Source organism: Cetorhinus maximus, chromosome 2 (assembly GCF_964194155.1).
Source record: "Cetorhinus maximus chromosome 2, sCetMax3.hap1.1, whole genome shotgun sequence".
NCBI lineage: Eukaryota > Metazoa > Chordata > Chondrichthyes > Lamniformes > Cetorhinidae > Cetorhinus > Cetorhinus maximus.
In genome coordinates this window covers 203,339,838-203,350,460 of record NC_135880.1, presented here as the reverse complement: position 1 = coordinate 203,350,460, position 10,623 = coordinate 203,339,838, and the positions used below count along the sequence as shown (strand labels likewise).

The window sequence follows — 10,623 nt, the reverse complement described above, 5'->3', positions numbered from 1 at the left end:
CACTGGTGCTATGTTGTCACACTGGTGCTATCTTGTTATTCTTGAAAGTGAACGGAAATGTTTAATTTCTATTCGCTGAATCATTGTGCAAAATGCAGCCTTGGCCTCAAAAGGAGGATAATTTGTAGATTATCTTAACCTTGTATAACATTATCAGGTGACACACTCTTCAGTACAGTAACTGCTGCAAGCAAATAGCTAAACTTAATTAAAACGCTATGATGTGAATATTGACAAAAATGTTGTGCTGCCTGATGTGAAACAGAGCCAGTCAGGCCAAGCATGTTGCAGGCTCAAACCTTGGTCTGTGTTGAGTGAGTTGATATCATTTAGGGAAATGATGGGAGCCACTACAATTAGTCTAAAGAGAGTAGAGTAGGTAGGAAATTCATCAGGGTTCTAGTTCTGAACACTATCCAGTGACCCCTGCTGGTCAGTGTGTGTGTGTCATGATATGGAAAGGATGGGTCTGGTTTCAGGCGTGATGCCTCTCCGAGTCATAACTTTCACATGCCATCACATACACATGTGTGACTGCACATACACCTGCATAAACGCACCCTAATGCACACATACACACACACACACACACACACACAAACACACACAAACAGACATCCACATTCATGCTACTCACTGTCTAGCGTCACAAATAAAGAATTCTGATTTGGGCAAGGTAACAGAATTGTTACACTTGCATGTCACTCACTGCCTTCAGGGAAAGGGAGGAGAAAATTGGAGCAAAAATATTGAATTCTTCTGACCCATATAAATAAAGTACTGAATCACATTTTACGCATGTGTGAGATGTTTGAGGGAAAGCGAAAGACAAAAGAAAATAGTGAGTGACATCACTTGTTCTTCTGAAGTTTAAATTTTAGGGTTTTAAAATGTTAATAAAACTCATCAATAGCACAATGAGCACTCGTAATGGTTGAATTTCAGATACTGCTACAGTAAATATAAAATCTCTGCATTTGTGTAATGCAAAACATTAAAAGCAGTGACATGCTAACATCATCTTACTTTGTGCATTTTTCATTTATAGTCACCATTTGGCTATGCCAAGAAAAAATAGCCAAAATGTTGCAGTATTCAATAAAGCTGCAGAATCAGACATCTCATTGTTGCTTCTACAAGAATAAAGCACATTTTGTGGATTTATATTGCAACTAGCTGGACCGTTTCCTGTTAGGTGGCAGGAACCATTCTTTCTCGGGGATAATTGAAGCAGACTTCACTGATTTGCATGCAGCTGTTACTGTGAGGGTACTAGCAGCCCACCCCGGATAGCTGTTTCCTTTGGTACAGACCATTCGCAGAATAAGTCCCATGCCCCCATGGGGGTGGGCTCTCGGGGTACCAGGACTGGTTTCCCTATTCAAAAACACACAGATGTTACTCCACGCTTCAGATCATTTTGCTGCTGCTGGGCAGTCTCATTCGCTCAGCTGGCTTGAAGGAACTGTAGGGTGGCTGGGTTTATGTAGAGCTGTTTTTCATGGGCTGCATTAACTTGGGGGGACTGACAGCAGCTGCAGGATTAGATAAAGGGATGCTTTGAATTCTGCTTCTGTGCTTAAAGAAAGGATTATGACTGAATGGAAGTAAGCTAACAGCATGTGGTGGGAATCTCAGACCATTCACTCTCCAGACCTGAGGTACCTTATTCTCTTTCAAAGTCTGTATGATTTGTATACCATTTATGAGGCTCCTTGTGTAGCTTTAGAGGAGTGCTATTAGATGTTTAAATAAGTCTTTCAGTCAAATGTCTGCAGTATATTGCCACAGATTTGTTTTTGTGTGAATAGAGCTCATCGCTAATCCTTAACTCTTTGTGGAGCTTATTTTATTTCTGAGCAGTAAATGCACCTTTCTTTACATTTGTAATATTTGTAAAATAACACTGGACAAAGAACAAAGAGATCCAAACACATTATAGAGAAGCGCATCTCAGAGGCATCCTGAAGAGAGCCTGATTTGGTATAATTTTGGAGTACAGTGCAAACATACTGCTTGCCACTATTAAATAGTTAAAATATGCCGGCTCCCCCCCCACCACCACATTTTCGATGAGGCACTCAAGCAATTGCTAATTCCAGTATTCCTAGTTATCGCACGGGATTTTAAAGTTGGAATGTTCCGAGAATTATGCTTCAGTATGAACCGCAGTGTCTTGTTTGGAATTGAAGGGAACGCAGACTGAAAACAAGATCCTTCTTTCAGCGTGAGATCCTTTCTATTAACTGAATTTAATGGGCAGCAAGGGATTTACCAAGGCTTCCTCGTGCTGAAACCACAGATACCCAGGTCTCCAGCACCAAATATCTTGGGCTTCTTCTTTCATGTCTCCTTTACATAAAAGCCTTTCTTAGGAACGAGTGAAATGATTACCAGAATATTTAACCTTTTCAGCACTATCTTTTCCACTGCAACTTTCCAAAATATATTCAGAATGAATTTTGGTTCAATTTGGCAAAACTGTCTGTAGGCAAGAGGGCACTTTATGTTAGTTCCTTTAACATTGATCTGAAAACATATTGCTTTCAAGGTTTGCCTGTATATTTTGTTTTAACCAACTGATTGTGGAGCCAATGCACTCAGTTGTCTTAGTCTATCAGCATCATTACCAGATTAGAGCAGTGATTAAGATATATTACAGTATGAAGTTGCAGAGCATCTGGATGGACTTAATTGCAAGTAGCCAGTGCCCCAATTATCAGCCAGTGACCTGATATGTGGCATTGTGCAGTCATTATGGGCAGCTGTTGTCCCAATTCAGTTCATGGTTGGATATCTATTGCTCGTTTTGCTGGGGTAGTAATAACTTATGTTTTCGTGATGCAGCTCGATTTTTTTTTTAATTGCAGTTTAGCATCAGTACCTCCTAATGGTTCCCTCTCGTCCAAGGATCCACATGTAGGGCACTCCAGGTGTACATGCGAAGTTTTATTTTCCCCATTTCTCATCATTTTGTCAATGCATTTGTGTTCTATGCCACTCGTTGGTAAAACACTGAATTGTCCGTGTGAAAAATATTTTTTGACAGTGTAAGAATCAAATGAGCCAGCAGAGTACTGACACAAATCCATTTTGGGTGTTCTTCACATGAAAACTGATTGGTAAGTGGGCATATAGTTAGGAAGATGCAGAGACAAAAGCATCCAGCAATATTTGATAACTATGGAAATAGTTATTTGTAAAACAGACTGCTCACATATCATCAGTTACAATGTTGCTATATAGTGTATATTATGCTCACTGTTTTTTCAGTAAGCATTTTGTAATCAATGATTAAGCTATGCTTTGATCTATAATATAAAATGATTCAACCTATAACAGATGTCATTATGACAAGTTATTAAAACATTGCTACAATCTCAATTTGATTTTAGACAAAGCTATTCATCCAATAATTGGTTGTAAGTCACTCCTATCACTATCAATAGCACATTCAAAAAGTGCATGCAGCAGAAGAGATCTGGCGTAGTAATTTTGGATGAACAGTTGACATTTGAGTTAGAAGCACGAGAACCTGTGGCATTGTAGTCGATAATAGAAATGGAATTATAACCAGTAAAATGGAATCAAAAGGTGCTAATTATGGACTAGTTTAAACAGAACTATTAAAGGGAATCTGGACCCTTGCCAATTCTTGTAGTTGTCAAGGCTAAACTTGGTCCCGAGTCATTGACACATGAAGATTAGTTCTGCTGATTTACTTTTTAATTTATCCTGTTAAGTATATTATTGGTTGACAGAGAGCATTCATTTTCTTGCAATTAGGTTTTCACACAAGGAATAGTGAGTGTAGTTTGACAATAATTTTACATCCTTTTCAATAGAAAATGGACTGTCTGAAAATCTCAGTGTCAGGCACAGCCTGTTATAAATATTAAATATGAATGGTTGGTTCAATGTCTTGAGTGAAAATATATTGACATAAAGAAACATCAAAGGAACCTTCAACCATGACTATACAGTCAATTGTGATTGCCTTGCGTCTTTTATTCTAAGAATACGTAGCAAATTATTAAGAAAGCCTCAAGTTATCACTCATTAGTTTGTTCTTTTGTTGAACAGTCGCGACTCAACTTCATTAAACGGCATACAATGCTACACGCTATGCAAAATCTTGTTAATACCGGAAATTATATTAGTTAGTTCGAATTGTTGACAGTTTTATTAATTTCCTCAAGTCATGAATTTAAACCTTGGCTTGAAGAATATGTTATTGACTTCTCTTCTAACTTGCCGCAGCATAATCTTTCCATCGATTTCCCATTTCATATTAATCCACTCCTAGTGCAATGTCCCATTTTCAGATCTCAGTGCGCTGCCGCTCCTTTTATCCTTTACAGATTTTAAAAACAAGGCTGTACTCTCCAATTCTATTTTGCTGTCTTGGAGGTGCTGGCATGTGCTGGGGTCCAGCACCACCGCCCACCCCCCCTTGCCCCCCCAACTCAAGAATGGGCATGCCAGCCCTCCCATTACCTTACCCAGCTGGTCTCTCTTCAAATATGAGTCTGCAAATTGGTCAACAACAGTAGTGCAAATGGGTTATTAGCACATCAGCAGCCCTTTTTACACTGCGTACAGTAAAATCAATGGAGAAAGAAAATTGGGCATGCTGTAAAACCCACTGCCAAGTCACGATCAGGTTCTTATACCTCACCAGCTTTGAAAATATCAGTAGGTTACTCAGTCACAGTAGGGTCACAGCCCAAGACCAGGTTGATCCTCAATAAACAGTGAGATATGCAGACATTCCGGCAGGATCACTGGACAGTGAAGAGGTGCAGAGACCTTAGCTGATTTTCCACTCCATAGACCAGAAATGCTGAAGTGTATCTAAGCACCTTCATCCTGCATAAATATTTAACCACAGGCAGTGAAAATATCTGTTTTAGGACATGGTTATCTTTTATTAACCAAATATTTAGCATTGCTTCCTGTAATATGGATGGAACTAGCATTCCTTTTCATTCTTGGGATGTTAGCATCACTGGCAGAGCCAGCATTTATTGCCATCCTTAGTTGCCCTTGAGAAGGCGGTGGTGAGCTACCTTTTGAACCACTGCAGCCTATGAGGTGTAGGTACACCCTCTATGCTTATTTTTGGCCTATACCTTTAAGTGCAAAATGCCATTTCATTTCATTAAACCAGTGATTAAAATTAAGAAAATGCCTTTGGTTTCTTTGTTCCAACATCTGATTTTCAAACCTTTTTATTTGTTTTGAATAAGGTTTCAATTGTTTCTGACTATTCTATCTGCTATGCAATGGGGTGAGTTACAAGAATAGGTTATGGTCTAATGCTGCCTCCATTGGCTGTAAGTTGATTATTGTCGACTCATTTCTTTATCCTTAGGTTTCCTCCTTTTATCATAGGTTGCATTGCCAATGGACATCGTCCTTCAGCATGCATGTCAATCATGGAGGTCTCTATCATTCAAACCATTGCTGCTCAGGAGTTGGGTGACAATTAAGAGACACAGTTCAAACCATAACCCAAACTGGAATGTTTCTTTACCTTCACCTCTACTACATATTGTCAAAGACAGGTCATTTCACTTGTACCTGCTGCTCTGTTCGAACAGCCTAGCTGTTCCAAGCTCTGTACCAACCAAGCCAAACAAACTCCTGTGAGCCTTAAAAGTCAGGTTGTTGACTTTCTGGTGAAGAGTTGGATATCTAACAGCATCGGTGGGCTAAGCAAATTAGTAGTTACTCTTTGAATTTGTTTCTGGTGGAACAAGTTCCAGCTCATCTATCTTTGATATGATGCTTGGTACTGCCATGTCAGGTTAGCAGACACTGGTATTAGCACAATTGTTGGCCATTATCACATTTAAAAGGAACAAAATCAGTACCTGCACACTGCCCGCTCATTACACCCACGATGCTCGTTGTGTGCGTTTTCTTTTAGTCTATGTATCTTTTTTATATAGTCACGTGACCGGACAGGTGGGGGTCAGGGACAATGAATGGAGAGTGCAGGTGACAGGGCTATCATAACACACACAAAATTTGAGAGCAATGAGGAGTCAGATAGTACATTCAAGCCGGTTTCTCATAGTAAGATTCCGATTCAGCACTAGGGCAAAATTTATCTGAGATCTTTATGACAACCTCGCTGCTTCAGTGCTCAGTAATTTTTGCTGCTTTGCATGGTAAACAGAGTTAACATCCGGGTAGCTGTAAGTACACAAATGGTCTCCCACCCTCTGATAAGGGAGTTGGTACAGAGAAGGATACTCACTCCTGATTAATATCCAATGGTACTAACAGGGTGATTGGATCTGAGCTCAGTTAGGGTCAGGCTTGATCATGATTCCTCCCATTATCAAATATCTTTGCAACATTCAATAACAACAACAACTTGCATTTACATAGTGCCTTTAATATGACAGGGAACCACATAAGGAGATATTAAGGCAGATAAGAAAGACTTGCATTTAGATAGCACCTTTCATGACCTCAGGGTATCCTAAAGCATTTTAAAGCCAATGAATTACTTTTGAAGTGTACCCTATGATGCAAAGTATGAAGCACAGAAGTTAATCTGCTTGCAGTAAGCACCCACAAACAGCAACGTGATAATAAGTTAATCTCTTTTTGTGATGTTGATTGATGGATAAATATTGGCCAGAAGACCGCTTATCTTTAAAAAAGTGCCATGGGATCTTTTACGTCCACCTTAAAGATCAGATGAGGCATTGGTTAAACATCTCACCCTAAAGCTAGCACTGCATCACTGGTGTGTCAACCTAGAGTTTTGTGCTCAAGTCTCTGAAGTGAGACTTAAACCCACAATCTTCTGACTCAGAGGTGTGAGTGCTACATAGCGAGCCATGATTGACACCAGGTGACCAATACTTTGGTCAAAGAGATAGGTTTTAAGGAGCATCATAAAGGAGGAAAGACAGGTGGACAGCTGGAGAAGATTAGGGAGGGAATACCAGCGTTTAGGGACTTGGAAGCTCAGGGCATGGTTTTAGGAACTAGAGATGGTTTAAGACATATCTTTGAGTTTAAGTTTAATTTGTAATTCAGTATTTGTGTGTTAAGAAAGGGAACTTGAGTTTTTGTTTCACTTTAAAAGATGTTTGCCTTCGAATGAGGTTTTATGACTCTTGAAGGGAAGTTAAAACAAACACAAGGTAGAAAAAACTGTGCTGTTGACTACCAATAGGGGTGCAGAGAGAGGACCCACAGAGACAGAGAAAAAACAAAAAGTAGTTTCAGTTCAGTTGAAAGGAGTTTCCAGGAGAAGCAGCATAGGCGAGGGAAAAAGAACAAGTCCCAAACTAAAGATAAAGCCAAAACCATGGAGTGGAACAGGAGAAAGGAATCAAGAAGACCTTCTAGTCAAAGGAAGAACAGGAATCTGGAAAAGATCATGTTAAGTGAAATTAAGAGTGGGGAGCAGAGGAAGGCTCCAAGCTTAAAGGGAGAAAGCTGCAGGATGCAGACTTAAAGCAAAATAGGCTTGCAAGAAGCCAGAAGATTTAAGGAGACAGCCAAAGGTTGGTGACTTCTTACTGTAGGCATGTGAAGCAGTGGTGTTCTGTTGGCATGGCTGAATATCTGAGCGAGAGTTGGTGAAAGGTGAAGTTTGAATGTACGTGGCAATCGAGGGGAGAGGCACATTGGGAGGAGAGATAAAAACTCCCTTGTGGAAGGCGTCTCAGAGAAAGTATTGTTTGGGAGAAGATTCCAAAGCAGGTTCTTCAAGAGTGGAGGTTAGAAACCCTGATATGAAAGATGGAGTCCAGTGAGACTGGTTGGTTCACAGTGTGACAAGAGTCTGGGGGGAGTTGGTGAGGGATCCACAGCACCTGTCAGGGGTGGTATCTGTACTTGGTCTCAGAGTGTGGTATGCCTGGCCAGAGCTCGCCTATTGGTTTACACAAACTGTGTACTTGTGAACATGAGAGTATAAGATAGCTTTTGTATCTTGTGCTCTCCTTATGAATCTGTATATATCTGTAAAAGTATAGTTGTGGGTGAAGGAGTATTGTAGTATAATTCATTTTTTCTTGTTAAATAAGTGTTTTATTCTTTTGTTAAACATTCATCAGATGACTCCTGTGACTCTGTTCAGTAGGCGCCCTCCATGTTTCTAAACAAAAAATAAAAGTTAGGATCTATCAAGCCAGGTTCCACCCTGGGATCAGGCTTGTCCAGTAGTAATATCGGCTGGGGTCATAACAATGGCCACTATAGGTGGATCAATTAAAATTGGGGTTGAATAAGAATTGGTGGAGCATAGACATCTCAGAGGGTTGTAAGTCTGAAAGAGGTTACAGAGCCAGGGCAGGTATTGAAAGATGGATGAGAATTTTGAAGTTGAGGCATTGCAAACCAGCCAACAATATGGATCAGTGAGTACAGGGATAATGGGTGAACAGGACTTGGTGCAAGTTAGGACGTTGGATGACCTTAAGTTTAGGGAGGGAGGAATTTTGGAGGACAGCCAGTACTTCATTGGAATAGTCAAGTCAACGACATGGATGAGGATTTTAGCAGCAGATGAGCTGAGGCAGGTATGGAGTCCGGTGACATTACTGATGTGGAAGTAGGTAGTCTTAGCAATGGCACAGATATGTAGTCAGGGCTCATCTCAGGGTCACATATGTCTGCAAGATCACAAACAGTCTGGTTCAGCCTTGGACAGTTGCTAGGGAGAGAGATCGAGTTGGTGGTTAGGGAATGGAGTTTGTGGCAGGGAGAATGGCATCACTCTTTCCAATGTTTAGTTGAAGGAAATTTCTGCTCTTTGAGTACTGGATATTGGACAAACAGTGTACAGATAGTGGAAGGGCCAAGAGACCTGGATGTCAACAGCTTATATGTAGAACCTAACCAGTTCTCAGATAATGTCTTCGAGAGGCAGCATGTAGATGAGAAATAGGAGGGGTCAAGGATAGATCCTTGGGTGAAATAAAAAGTAATGGTGTGGGAGGTGGGTAAAAGAGTCATTGCAGATGTTTTCCTGACTCTGACTGGATAGATAAGAAGGAAACCAAGCAAGTGCAGCCTCACTCAGCTGGACAATGGAGGAGAGCAAGATGCTGCTGGTTAACTGCGCAAAAGGCTGCAGGCAGGTCAAGAAGGATGAGGGGCAATAGTTTCCATGGTCACAGTCACTTGGATGTCATTTGTGACTTTGACATGATCTGTATTGCTACAGTGGGAGGGATGAAAACCTGATTGTAAGGACTCAAACATGGAGTTTCAGGCAAGATGTGCACAGGTTGAGAAGACAACAGCAAGTTCAGATCTAGAAATGATTGTTGGCAAAATTAGTGGAAAAATATGTCAATGTTACACTTGTTTTATCATAAATGTGTTGATGTCTGCATTAATATCATATATATCTAGGCTTCACTGTTGCAGATTACATATGGAGAATGACTACATGAATGAAATGACTGAGGTTGTTAATACCTTTGAAACCGTATCCCAGGATGAGGAGTGAAAGAGGAACAAAACTATAAAGAAAAAATGAGAGTTCTAGAAATTGAAGCTGACAAATCCATTACAATGTTCCCTTCCCTGGGACGTTTCCACTTTTTAAGCCCTTTGAGGGGTAACTATTTGTAGCAAAATTGTAAATGCAACTCTATAAATGTTTCAGATTTCCAGATCAATAATCCTTCCTCTTTGTGTTCCTATACTTAGGACTATACTTTTCCTCAGGAAAAGATCTTAGTTAGTTCAACAACATATTCCTTAAATATTGTACAAATGAATCTTAAAGATCCTGAAGTAAGAACTTGTACAAATGTACTGTATTAAAATATCAAAGCATGTGAGCAATAAACAGTGAAAGTATTGGACATTACAGCTTTGACATAGAGCTGAGATTGCTTGCTAACGTTACAAAGTAGAACAAACCAGGCCTCATTGACTGTTTTATTACTTATATATTGCTGATGAGGAAGGATATTGCCAGGTATGTAATACTGTAGGCATCTGGGGAAATCCCAGTGGGAGCTTAAGCTGTACCTGAACTGAATAAATGATAATGTAGAATTCAGCCCAGTCCCATGTTGGAACAAAGAACACTTCAAATTGCAGAATTCATTCTATGGGCAGAATTTCAAGTGATTGGTGAGAGCAGGAAGCTCACAGACTGAGACAGTGATGTGTGGCAAATTTTGTAAGAGAGACCATGACAGAACCCGAGGATTCTTTCATTTTTAGTTTCTCTGGCTACAGAAATGAAACAAAAAATAAAATGCCTGCTCTCTGCCCTTGGGCACATTGACATCAATTCTCTGTTTTACCATCTAAACTCTGTAATCATCACTTTTGCAAATCCTGTTCTGAAATGTTTGTACTTTTATCATCTCAAAAGCAACACATTTTTATGTAAAATGTCCATTTGAGATGCAGGTTTTCGCTATTTAGCAGTAGCTTACAGATAACAGCTCTGTTTTTAAACTGTGCATAATGCTATACTCTTTGCTATGAAAATTATAAAAGACAGTGGAATCCTGCAAATGCACTAGGTAGTGACGGAGTGGCAGGACAGAGGTGGCAGCACAGTGGTGTACATTTGGAGGGGTTTTGCTCAACATTGACTCTGGACCCCACAAAGTATCCTGGCAT

At 40.1% G+C, this 10,623-nt stretch overlaps 1 protein-coding gene across 1 annotated transcript in view; it reads left to right on the top strand.

Moving 5' to 3' along the window:
* The first annotated feature begins 1,559 nt into the window (after nt 1-1,559).
* Nucleotides 1,560-10,623, top strand: part of LOC144669353 (galactosylgalactosylxylosylprotein 3-beta-glucuronosyltransferase 1) — a 205,663-nt gene continuing 196,599 nt past the window's right edge. The window contains exon 1 of the mRNA XM_078531720.1: nt 1,560-1,661. The gene's annotated coding sequence lies outside the window, so the exon portion shown is untranslated. The remainder of the gene's footprint in view (nt 1,662-10,623) is intronic.